Source organism: Pan troglodytes, chromosome 7 (genome assembly GCF_028858775.2).
Source record: "Pan troglodytes isolate AG18354 chromosome 7, NHGRI_mPanTro3-v2.0_pri, whole genome shotgun sequence".
NCBI classification, from domain to species: domain Eukaryota; kingdom Metazoa; phylum Chordata; class Mammalia; order Primates; family Hominidae; genus Pan; species Pan troglodytes.
This window is the reverse complement of record NC_072405.2, coordinates 149160001-149171703: the sequence shown is the minus strand read 5'-3', so window position 1 is coordinate 149171703 and position 11703 is coordinate 149160001. Positions and strand designations below refer to the sequence as shown.

At 48.0% G+C, this 11703-nt stretch overlaps 1 protein-coding gene across 2 annotated transcripts in view; it reads left to right on the top strand.

The window, feature by feature from the left end:
* Positions 1-2631: 2631 nt before the first annotated feature.
* The window catches only part of COL22A1 (collagen type XXII alpha 1 chain), a 326455-nt gene continuing 317383 nt past the window's right edge, over positions 2632-11703 (top strand). The window contains exon 1 of one of the 2 annotated variants that reach the window (XM_003311931.6): positions 2632-3453. The gene's annotated coding sequence lies outside the window, so the exon portion shown is untranslated. The remainder of the gene's footprint in view (positions 3454-11703) is intronic. The other variant, XM_063817403.1, reaches the window with a different exon arrangement.

The following is an 11703-nucleotide window of genomic DNA, read 5'->3' as shown; positions in this document are numbered from 1 at the left end:
CCCACCTGGGAGTCACACAGGGACAACTTTCTTCTCACTGTGAAACCGGAGGTGAAGCTCTCACGGAGATACGCGATTTGAGAGCAGCTAGCAGATTCCCAGGTCTTGTAACTTTGGCCAATGAAGGTAGCTTGGGTCAAAAAGAGCAGCTCAGTTGTAAAGAGGCCCTGTGGGGATCCACCTGGGCTTCACAGTCAAGTCCCTACCACCACCTTCCAGCCCACCAAGGAGTCCCAGAAAAACTGTAGAGGGGACTTCTGCAGAGGGATTTTTGTTTTTTTAACTGGGCAGTTGGGAGCTCAGAGCCCTTGAGATTCCATTAGCCATGGCAGGATGCCTGCAGTCCAGTTGCTGGAACAGTGGCTGATGTATATTTCCTTGGTTTTAAAAGCTGATTCTGTCCCTCGAGACTTTTGTTTCCTTTAGGGTCTGGATTATATTCTATCCAGCTTTGCACTCCCAATGTCTGACATTAGTAGGTTCTTAACAAATGTTAAAATAAATGGGGAAAAAAAGCTCTTGGGGTCACGCATGGCTGGAACTTCAATTTCCCTTCTGATCTCCCTTTTCTTTAGAGACGTCATTTTACCTGTGTCAACAAGTATGGGCTGGTGAGGCTCTACCTTGAACCTGGAGATGATGCTAGTTCTCTCTCTCTCTGATGTTCCAGAACTTATTCAACTGAGTAGTCTCCCAGCTCACCTCCCCTACCACCTCCCAACTGTGCCGCTGGCAGCAGGCTCTGCAAGGCCCTGCCCTGGCCATGCTCCTGCCCCTCTAAGGCACTTCTGTGACTGCTGGTCCTCAGGACCAAGTCTGTCCCCTCAGCAGGCCTTGCCAGCCCCCTCATCTGTGCCCTGCTCCCCACCCAGACTTGTCCCTGGCCATGGCCCTCCACAGGTCCCAGAGCACAGGGGACTCGACTCTCCATGGGCTCAAGTCTTTCCCTCTGCCTGGTGAGCTCCCAATTCCCCTTCCAGCCCTGACTCTAGGGCCTCCTCCTCTGCATGGTGGCTTTGCCCATTCTTCAGTCTTCCACCTGCTCAGCACACCTCTCCTTAGCCCTGAATATAGGGTTTGCACCCCTCACTTTGTTCTCTGACTCATCTTTTTTTTTCTTCATAGCACTTATTATAACTTATTGTAATTTAATGTTGTGGTCTCATCCCTCTTTTCTGTCTGTGTTCCCACTAGTGTTACCGGAAAAGGATCCCAATCCAGACTCCAGGAGAAGAATTCAAGGCAAGTTCATAAAGTGAAAGCAAATTTATTAGGGAAGTAAAGAAACAAAAGGATGGCTATTCCAGGCAGGGCAGTGGCACGGGCTGCTTGACCAGATATACTTATAGTTCTTTCTTGATTACATGCTAAACAAGGGGTGGATTATTAGTGAGTTTTCTGGGAAAGGGGAGGGGATTTCCCAGAACTGAGGGAAACTTTTAGACCACATAGGGTAGCGTCTGGACGTTGTCATGACATTTGTAACCTGTCATTGCACTGGTGGGAGTGTCTATTAGCATGGTAATGCATTATAATTAGCATATAATGAGCAGTGAGAATGACCAGAGGTCACCATCTTGGTTTTGGTGGGTTTTGGCCAGCCTCTTTATTGCAACCTGTTTTATCAGTGGGGTCTCTGTGGCCTGTGTCTTGTACCTACCTCCTATGTCATTCTGTGACAAGAACGCCAAACCTGCTGGAAATGCAGCCCAGTAGGTCTCAGCCTCATTTTACCCAGCCCCTATTCAAGATGGAGTTGCTCTGGTTCAATGCCTCTGACACTAGTGTGCCCAGAGGCGCACGCGCTGGGCTCTCGCAGGTGCAATCATTCTCTTCTCTGCGTCCGGCCCTCCTGGTAACTGACAAGCACTCATCTCAGCCCCTCACCTTTCTCGAGATAGGGCCAGCCCTCTCTTCTACTTGATGGGCACCTGACATGGTGAGGGTGGTGGGGTTCAGTCAACACATGTGAAATGAATTTCCACAAGAGTGGCTGGAAAACAAGACCGGAGAGGGAGGAAGCAGCCGGATTTTTGAGCTCCCTGGGTCACAGAGGAGCCCGATACTGCCTGTTTATGAAATCGTTGCTACCCAGCAGGCAACCAAATAAAGACACCCCAGAGTTTAGGAGACAGATTGGGAGTTGGGGGTGGGGGAGGTCACACAGATTAAGCCATGTTCTCATCTAGTTCAAAATACTCCTGCCTGGCCCATTTTTAGGAACAGTGCTCAGAAAGAAAAAGTAGAAGGGTGCCCCGGGCCTGCACCTGTTCATGGTCTGCCTTTGGGGGCTGGAAAGCCCATTAGCCAGGCGAGTGTCCTCATCAGGCCAACGTGGGCCCATATCCCTGCTCTGCTGGGGGCGCTGGCAGACTATAAAGGCTCTCTCCGAGGCTTCACTGTCCTCATCCCAAAAAGAAGGACGCGATGCCCCTGTCCTCAGAGCTGAAGTCACAGCCAGTGAACAGGGCTGCCTGTAGGTGGAGCCCCTGGCACAGAGGGGTGCGGGTTACCTGCTCTCACCTGCTCAGACAGGAGGGGGCCTCTCAGATCCGGAAAAAGAGCCAAGCGCGCCCCCTCCCCAGGCCCCCTGGTGGCGCCAAACTTCCCAAAGTTTCGGGCAGCTGCGGCACTAGTCGGTGGTCTATTTCAGACCCGCTGGAAAAGGGAGCAGAGTACCAGTGAAGTCTATAATTGGACAGAAAGTTGTCAGCCCCTCTTTTGGGCTTCCCAGGGCCGCCTCGTTACTGCCTGGACCCTAACGCTGTCCAGCCCCCAACAGCCCTCCCGAGGTCCCTGCCCACCTTTCCCCGCAGCCCCTCGCCACTGTCCGGGGCCTCGTCGGCCTCTCTCGTTTTCTCTGGGGTCCGCCCCTGCACCTCCGGCCCCTCCCCGCTCCCAGCCCCCTGATTTTCCTCCTCCTTCGCGGCTTGGCCCCCGCCCGCTCCCGCCCCGAGCTCCTAGGCCCGCCCCCGCCCCAGCTCCTCCCCAGCCCCGCGCTCTTAGCCGGGGAATCCCAGCGCGGAGGCCAGTTTGCCCCTGGGGAGGCTCCAGACAGCTTTGTTCCTGGGCAGTGGCGGGGCTGGCCGAGGCTGCGGCATTTCTCCCCAAGGAAGTGTCTTCCCCGCTTTCCCTATTCTTCTGTTTCTCACACACTTTCTATCTCATTCTGTAACTTTCAAGCCTTTCCTTCTAACTGTATGTATTTAGTTACTTGTTTTCAAGCTGGTTCCCTCTCTGGCCCCCTGGCCTGGGGAAAGCCTCCACACTTACTGCGAGTCTTGTTTAGAGTCTGAGTTTGTGAGATTATTGGGGGGAGAGTGGGCGAGTGGCTGACAGGTGACCCCCAGGAGGAGGATTCCTGGGGCTGGTGTCTTCTCCCAGCTGCTGCTTCCAGTGGGCCTGGGCCCAGGACTGGACCTCCGCTGGCACCCCTGAGTGCCTCCCTGCCAGGTAAGACCCGGGTTCTCTTCTTTGCTGCAGTGCTGAAGGTCACAGACTTCAGCTGACGCCCATCTTCCCAGATGACAGTGAGGGACGAGAGGCGGGGGGTGGATGCGGGCTGGGGAGATGTTCTCTCCAAACACAGACGCGTTTCCTTCCGAAGCCTGAGCACACTTCGCTCTTTAGGGAGTGACTATAGTTGGAAGCAGATGTGTCTGTGTCTTGACCTAACTTCAGAGTAAAATAGCGGCAAATCCGTGAGAACACACCTGTTTGATTCTAGCTGAGCAGCCAGGAGCTCAGCGATGGCCGCCGAGAGTCAAATGCAAGAGCTTGTTTTCAGATTGCTATAATACTTTAAAGTAGTTGAGATGTACCAGCTCTTTAAACTTTCAAGTAAGAAGTTTGCAGTAAAAGGAGAAAAAGATGCGGGGGAAATGGAGCAGGGGGTGGGGAAAGAATAGTCTTCGTTTGGTTTTACATTTACTGTCAAGGAACTTAGCTTTCTTGATCTAAATTTAGATCTCATTTCTATTTGAGCATTTTGTCCCCCCTCTCCCAGCCTTCTCTAGGTCAGAGAGGTGTTTTTGTCCTTCCCCCAATCCCTGCGTATCATGTTCTGTAGCAGACCAGAGTTTCACGTGCCACTTTATTGAGCACAATTTGAATTCGTTGTGTTATTGGAAAATGAGTCCTCACTTCTCCCCACTCAAGGCAAGACTCAGGGATGACAGGTGGACATGCTTATTAAGCATCTGCAGAAGGAGGCACCGCCTGCCGGCCTGTCCCAGAGCTGTGTGCTGGGTCCCCCTCCTCAGAACTTCATTCCATGACTTGTCATCTTCCAGAGCCCCATCCTGACACTTTTTTTTTTTGAGGCCGAGTTTCACTCTTGTTTCCCAGGCTGGAGTGCAATGGTGCGAGGTGCAGTCTCGGCTCACTGTGACCTCTGCCTCCCGGGTTCAAGCGATTCTCCTCCTGACTCAGCCTGAGTAGCTAGGATTACAGGCATGAGCTACCATGCCCGGCTAATTTGATATTTTTAGTAGAGATGGGGTTTCTCCATGTTGGTCAGACTGGTCTCCAACTCCCGACCTCAGGTGATCCGCCCACCTTGGCCTCCCAGAGTGCTGGGGTTACAGGCATGAGCCACCATGCCTAGGCCCATGCCAACACTCCTATGTCTACGTGGGTCTTTCTCACTCCTAATCTGTCTCTCATTAATGATTTCTACCAGGCAAATCATGGAAAGCTAAAGGCCACATCTTCAGGCTCCTGGTTAAGTTCAAAGGTTCCAGGAAAATTTGAAATTGCAGGGCTTCATTTTTGTTAGAGGCCTGCTGCATGGGGTACGCTGCCCAGCTGCATGCAAGTTGCAGTTGAAGGATGTGAGCTTTGCTGCTAGTCTTGTCTTCCAGTGATAACTCCGTTGCTCTCTCTGGCTGCCCTGGGTCAAGCGGCTATCCTCAGTGAGCCTCAATTTTCTCTTTTGCTGATGGAGCTGATGGAAGAGATAGAGATAGATAACACAAGAGGCATCTGGTACGTGGTGAGCATGCAATATATCTTAGTTTGTTTCTGTTTCACACACATGGGGAGCTTCAGCAGGAAGCACCCCCACCTCATTCTAGATTTCCTTGTCACTGTGCTACTGAGGCACTGCGCAACTGTGGAAAATGGTCACTTTGATATTGTTGGGCCTGTCTTATTAGACAAGATGTTGCATCCAATGAGGATTTTCTTTCCTGGGGTCCAAGCGTGGCTCCCAGGGATCCACGCATCCTTTAAAACATTTGGAGCAGAAGTTTGTGTCTGGTTTTTCTGTGGTTTGGTCAAACTTTCATCAGATCCACAAAAGGTTTTATACCTACAAAATGATTAAGTAAATGGCCCCTAGACGGATGCAGTCCACAGACAGTTTTAAGGCTTTGTGTGTAGTTTCAGTTATTGCCAACATAAAATGATCAGGAGATTTCATGTTCCAAATCTTAGTCTCTGGTTTCTCTTTTGGCTGGAATCCCTGCAAGGCTGTCCATGGCTGGGGTGAGGATTAGCCATCCACTTTAGACAAGGCATGTGCCCTCTGGTCATCCGCTGTCATGTGTGTGACCTGCAGGGCCTCTGAAGACCTGGGAGCTTGCTTGCTCTGAGTTAGAAGATCAGGGTTATCTCTCTCTGATTTCATTGTAAGAGGGTCACAGATAAGTGGAAGTGCATTTAGAGGAGACAAATCAGGCTTTCCTGGGAATAGAAGTCATAGCTTATGTGGAAGGATACTACCATAGGAAGGTCTTCTAGTGCAGAGAAGACAGTGGCCCCAGCCATTTGGAGGGCTGCCCTGTAGAAGAGGCAGCTGGTCTGCTGTCTTGGTCCCCAGAGGGTCCAGCTAAAAGGATGAGTGGAGGAGCTTCACTGGATGTTGGATTCCAGTTCAGTTGGAAGACATTTCCAAAGACAAGAGGGATTGATTCATTAGGGAGTGAGTCCCCCACTACAGGAGGCATTCAAACAGATGGGATGGCTGTTGTAAGGCTGATCTAAACCTGGAATGCTTGAGCTAGGTAAGCTTTTAAGGTCCTTCCTAGCTTGAGATACTGCAATTACCAAGCACTTCCCTTCCAGCCTTAATAGTCTGCTAGTTCCCTCCTGCCTCCCTCTCTTCCTTCGAAGGTGCTTATGATCTTTTTGATAGAGGTCAACATGGGTGGTGTGGTTACTATGGGCCAGGACCATGGAGTATGTGTGTGTCATTCATATCTCAGTTTTAGAAACAAGGAAATGAAAGATCAGAGTTTGAATGATTTACCTGGAGATAGGCAGAGGGAACAAAGAGGAAGCAGGATTCAAAGCTCATTTTTGTTTCAACTAAGGCCTTTTTGCACATGCTGGGAATGATGCAGGCCTTCCAAAGAAAACCAGAAAATGAGAAAGACCCACAGGAATGTTTTAGGGTAGGAAAGTTCCCTGAGGATTTTTTTTTTTTAGCCAATCCCCTATTCAAGAATTCAAGACATATTTATCAGGTTACCAGATAAAGATAACTGCAAAATCGAGGAAGACCAAGCCCTAGTAAGATGGGAAAAGTGCCATTATCCCATTTCACAGACCAGGGAACAGAGAGAGTTCTGGAAAGTGGGAATGACTGCCGGAACTGCATTTTGAGACAGAACTGAGTCTCAAACATAGGTCTCATGAGGCACCAGGACACAGAGGGATTGACCTTTCACTCTTCCCACCTAGGATCCAGCATTTGTGTGTGCCCATGTGGTTCTGTGTGTACATGTGTATGTGTGTGTGCATATATGTGTCTGTGTGGGTGTGTATGTTGAGGGGAAGAATTGGTGTCTGAGACAACCAGCCTAAGGCCAGGTGGCCAGACCGACATCTCTTTGCACTTCGCCTGAGGCCAGCATGAGGTTTGTTGAATCAATGAGTGAGTGAATACATGGCTACGTGAATGAATAATTGAATGAATGAATCATGTGACATGACCATTCCTCAGCTTTCTTATTTAGTAAAGTCAGCTCCTTGCTTTGTGGTGTTACTGGAGTTTCATTTTGTATTGCTTCTTCACATTCCTGCAAGCGGATGGACCATGATAGGTGAACCAGTCCCTGCCTGCTGCTGCAGTGAGCATTTTTGTTTGTGACAAGATTTCCCCCATTTGGCAATGATGTATCTCAGATTATTCTTAAGGAGTGGGATTTCTGGGTCAGAGGGCATTGGTATTTTGATGGTTCTCAGGACTTATTGGTTATTAGGAGCACTCATGAGAGGCTGAAAGCAGGGCTAACATCCTGGCACAAGCAAAGGGAAGTCCTGGCAGATACCCAGAGAGTGTTTGAGGGTGGCCCTGCCAGCCCATTGTGGTTGCGAAGATGCCCTGCTGGAAGCAACTCAGAGGCCTCCTGGGACAAACTCAGCCATGCTACCTCCCTCTTGCTGTCCACTTGCCTTAACTTGTACACTCCCAGTTACTAAAACCTCACTACTAGTTAACCCTGGCTGTGTTCTGATGGGTATCTTAAATTTTTTTTTAAGTTTGGCTTATAGTAAATTTAAAAAAAAAAATCAGAATTGATGCCATCTCTTGGTTGAAACTGTATCCTGAGGAGAAGCTTTTCCTTTGACTGCACACTGGCAGTTCCAGGCCAATTGGAGCTGGCCTCGCCTGCCCCGTGGTTGAGTTGTCAGGGGCACAGTCTGCTCTTGATGCTATAAAGACAAAAAAAGAAAAAAAAAAAAGGCAAGTCAGCCACAAAGATAAATAAGGAAAAATTAAACACAATCTCATTTAAAAAATTGAGTATAAAACTTCACTTATGCAAGATGAATAAGTTCTGGAGGTCTGCTCTGTAACATTGTGCCAATATGTAGCAACATTGTGTTGTAAACTTAACTCTATTAGGAGGGTAGATCTCGTGTTAAGTGTTATTCCTATAATAAAACAAAATAAAACACAAGTACAAATAAAACAGCCACAAGCTTCGTTGTGATTATACATTAAGGGTGATCACATATAGTTTTGCCAAATAATTATGACTATGATAGGCCCTTTGCATCTGCAGGCTGCAGTACATCTATCACAGGCAGCTTGTCCAGTTTCCTCATCTGGTGACTGGATTCTATTACCTTTCTCCCAGGTTCTTGCCCACCTTCTTCTTGCCCATCTCCAGGGGCAGAGGGATTGCTACCTCCTAAGGCAACCTCCAGTGCATTGTTGGATATCTGGTTTAAAATTCTTCCTCTTATTCAAATGAAAGTACTCTCTCTGCCACTGCCATCTGTCTGATCTTATTCTATCTTTTGGGGGTACTTAGAATAAATTAGATCTTTTTTCCAATGATAGATTTTGAGCTCCGTAAAAGCAAAAATAATATGCCCCCTGACCCCATGTGAGATTGAGTGCCAATTGGTGCCAGGCGGTATGTGAGATATTATCACATAGATCCTTTCCTCCTGTGAATTAACTATGCTGTTACCCCCTTTACAGATGGACACATTGAGGCTTAGGAACATTTGGTCCCTTAGATAGTAAATGGCAGAACTGGGATTTAAACCTATGTCTTGATACAAAGCCTATGCTCTTAACAAAAATTACAGACTGCCATAAGTGAATAAGATAAATGTACATAATTCATATGAGAAAGCAGATGTACTATTTGGGCAATCAGTTTTTTCTTTGTTATTCCTTGTTAGAATGTTTTAAATTTAAAAAGTAACAAAAGCATGTTTTTACAAGTGCAACAGTATCTGCAACTCTTCTGAGTTCTTATCCCCCAACTTAACCAATAGTAACATTCTGGCTAATATTCTTTCACAACTGATGTATATCCAAACATCTACATCAATCAAAATCCAGCATTTGAACAGTGTGGGAACAATAGCCAACACATATTTACAAACATGGGCATCTAGCACAGTGTCTGGCTCTTAGGAGATACTGCATAAATGATTGAAAGGTTGAACTGTCATATTTTGTTTTGCCTGGTTTAATGCTTGCTGTGGACCCAGTGGGAAGTGGTGCTGTGGTCCGCATTGTTTGTGGCATGAATGAGCCTTTGTGTGGGGGAGTGGGGAGGGAGGCAGAGCAGAAAGAAATGTCTGCGTGGATGGACAGGTGTTACGATTTGAGTGTGTCTCCCCAAAGTTCATGTGTTGGGAACTTCATCCCCATTGCAGCAGTGTTGGGAGATGTGGCCTAATAAGAGGTGATTGGGTCATGAGGGCACACCCCTCATGGAAGGTCTACTATTGCTGTTGTAGGAACAGGTTAGTTCTTGTGTGAGTGGGTTGATATAAGATGAATTTGGCCTGTGGGTCCTCTCTCTGTTTTACATGCGTGCTTCTGCCTTCTGCTGTGGGGTTACCCTCACTGGATGCCTGTGCCATGCACTGGGATTTCCCAGCCTGTAGAGCTGTGAGGCAAGTGCATCTCTCTTTTAATAAATTGCCCAGTCTGTATTATTAAAAGAGAATCATTTTCAGTGCTTCTGTCTTAAGACAGTGGGCTAAGACAATGGGTAAGTGAGCAGATTAATGAAAGAATGAATGAGAAAGTAAATAGATGATAGGATAAATGTATGAATGAGTGAGTTAGTGGATTAATTTGCATCAACAAATTTGATCAGCCATTCCTGGATGGTTTTTCAGATCAAGGGGAAAGAAGGTTGGATTGCAGTAGTCCTTTGCTTAGACAGAACCTTTCAAGAGGTTTTTCTTGTACCCTTCCTGCTGAATTCTCCTACCAATAAATGCTCACACTATTTAAAAGCCTGAATTTGCTAGACACTGCACAGCACGAGGGTAATGAGCAGAGCTCCCTCCCACAAGCTCCCCTTGTAGGGGACTAATCCTGGAAGCTCCTGTTCAGTTTTGGTCCTGAAGCCCCACAACAGTGGAGCCAAAGCCACAGGCTCCCCTAGGGAATGAGCTGGAGAGCCCCACACTGTGATGGAGAAATATCTTTTGGTCCCTCTGTGTTGAGCACATTTGTGAGTCAATTCCCTGGGAGGAGAACATGCCACAAAGCCTCCATTCCTGGCCCCTCCCTGGTACATACCTCACCTCTGTGTGCTCTTATCCACAGAGTAGCCGGGTCCTGGTAGCATCTAGGCCATTTATTGGAAGAAAAGAAATGTCACTGGTGATTAGTCAAAGAAAGTCTTGCCCAGGTGTGGTGGCTCATGCTTGTAGTCCCGGCACTTTGGGAGGCCGAGGCGGAAGGATCACTTGAGGTCAGGAGTTCGAGACCAGCCTGGCCAACATGGCAAAACCGTGTCTCTACTAAAAATACAAAAATTAGCTGGGTATGGTGGCGGGTGCCTGTAATCCCAGCTACTTGGGAGGCTAAGGCAAGAGAATTGCTTGAATCCAGGAGGTGGAGGTTACAGTGAGCTGAGATCACACTGTTGCACTCCAGCCTGGGTGACAGAGCCAGACTCTGTCTCAAAAAAAAAAAAAAAAGAAAAAGAAAGTCAGTCTTATGTCAATCCACATGTTTTCTATCTTCTCAGAAAATAAAAGTTTCAATTAAAAAATACAAGAAAGAGCTCCCTCTTACTAAGTTAAATTTGCCATTGAACACCCAGTTGAGACACTTCAACTCATTTATTTGTTTCTGTCTGTTACACTGATACATGATACTGCTCTGTGCCCATCATTGTTCCAGGCACAGAGGAAGAGAGACTAGACACATTAAGTTTAAGCAGCTCAGTTGAGAAGACAGACCAATATGTAGGTAATTTTTTTTTTTTTTGAGACGGAGTCATGCTCTGTCACCCAGGCTGGAGTGCAGTGGCACCACCTCCACTCACTGCAAGCTCCGCCTCCCGGGTTCACGCCATTCTGCCTCAGCCTCCCGAGTAGCTGGGACTACAGGCGCCCGCCACCATACCCGGCTAATTTTTTGTATTTTTAGTAGAGACGGGGTTTCACCGTGTCAGCCAGGACGGTCTCAATCTCCTGACCTCGTGACCCGCCCGCCTCGGCCTCCCAAAGTGCTGGGATTACAGGCGTGAGCCACCGCCCCTGGCCAGTAGGTAATTTTTAATATTACTTGTAGAGTGCTAAGATCCCTGAGTCTGTGGGAGCCCCTAAGGAATATAGTGGAACACTCCCTGCCTGGTATATCAGCGAAGTCTTCACTGAGGAGAAGGCACATAAACCAGGTTTTGAAGGATGAATAGGAGTCTGTCTGGCAAGAAAAATAAATTCTGAGGTAACAACACAGACAATGTCAGGAGTTAGGAAAAGAAAATGCAGGTGTTTGAGGAAAGGAGAGGAGTCTTTGAGGTTGAAGAATAAGATTCATGAGGTGAAATGTGAGGTGAGGGATCAGGTTGAGAAAGGCCTTGAGGGGCCAAGAGGAGGCTTTAAGCTGGGATAGAACATGAGCGAAACTGTCTTGTCCAATAACGTGGATGTTTAGGGTGAGTGAGGTCCTTTGCAAGTTCACAGAGTACAGTAAAGGGGAATTTATAATCTGGCACAGAGGGAGGGGCCTCACTCTCAGAATGGAAACTCCTCAGAGGTTGTGTGGAGTGTGTCCCCCAGGGGCAGAAATGGGACCTTGGCTTAGGGACTGCAGGGTCTCTTAAGGTAGGAGCTCTGAACAGCCTGGTTGCCTGAGGTTTCCCGGTATGAAACAGAGCTCTAAACTGGGAAAGGGGACCTAGGGCCCAGTCTGAGCTCAGCCACTGGCCTTTCCTTCAGCTAAGACAGCCAGCATCTCGGAAGTTCCAACACTTTAGAATTCTG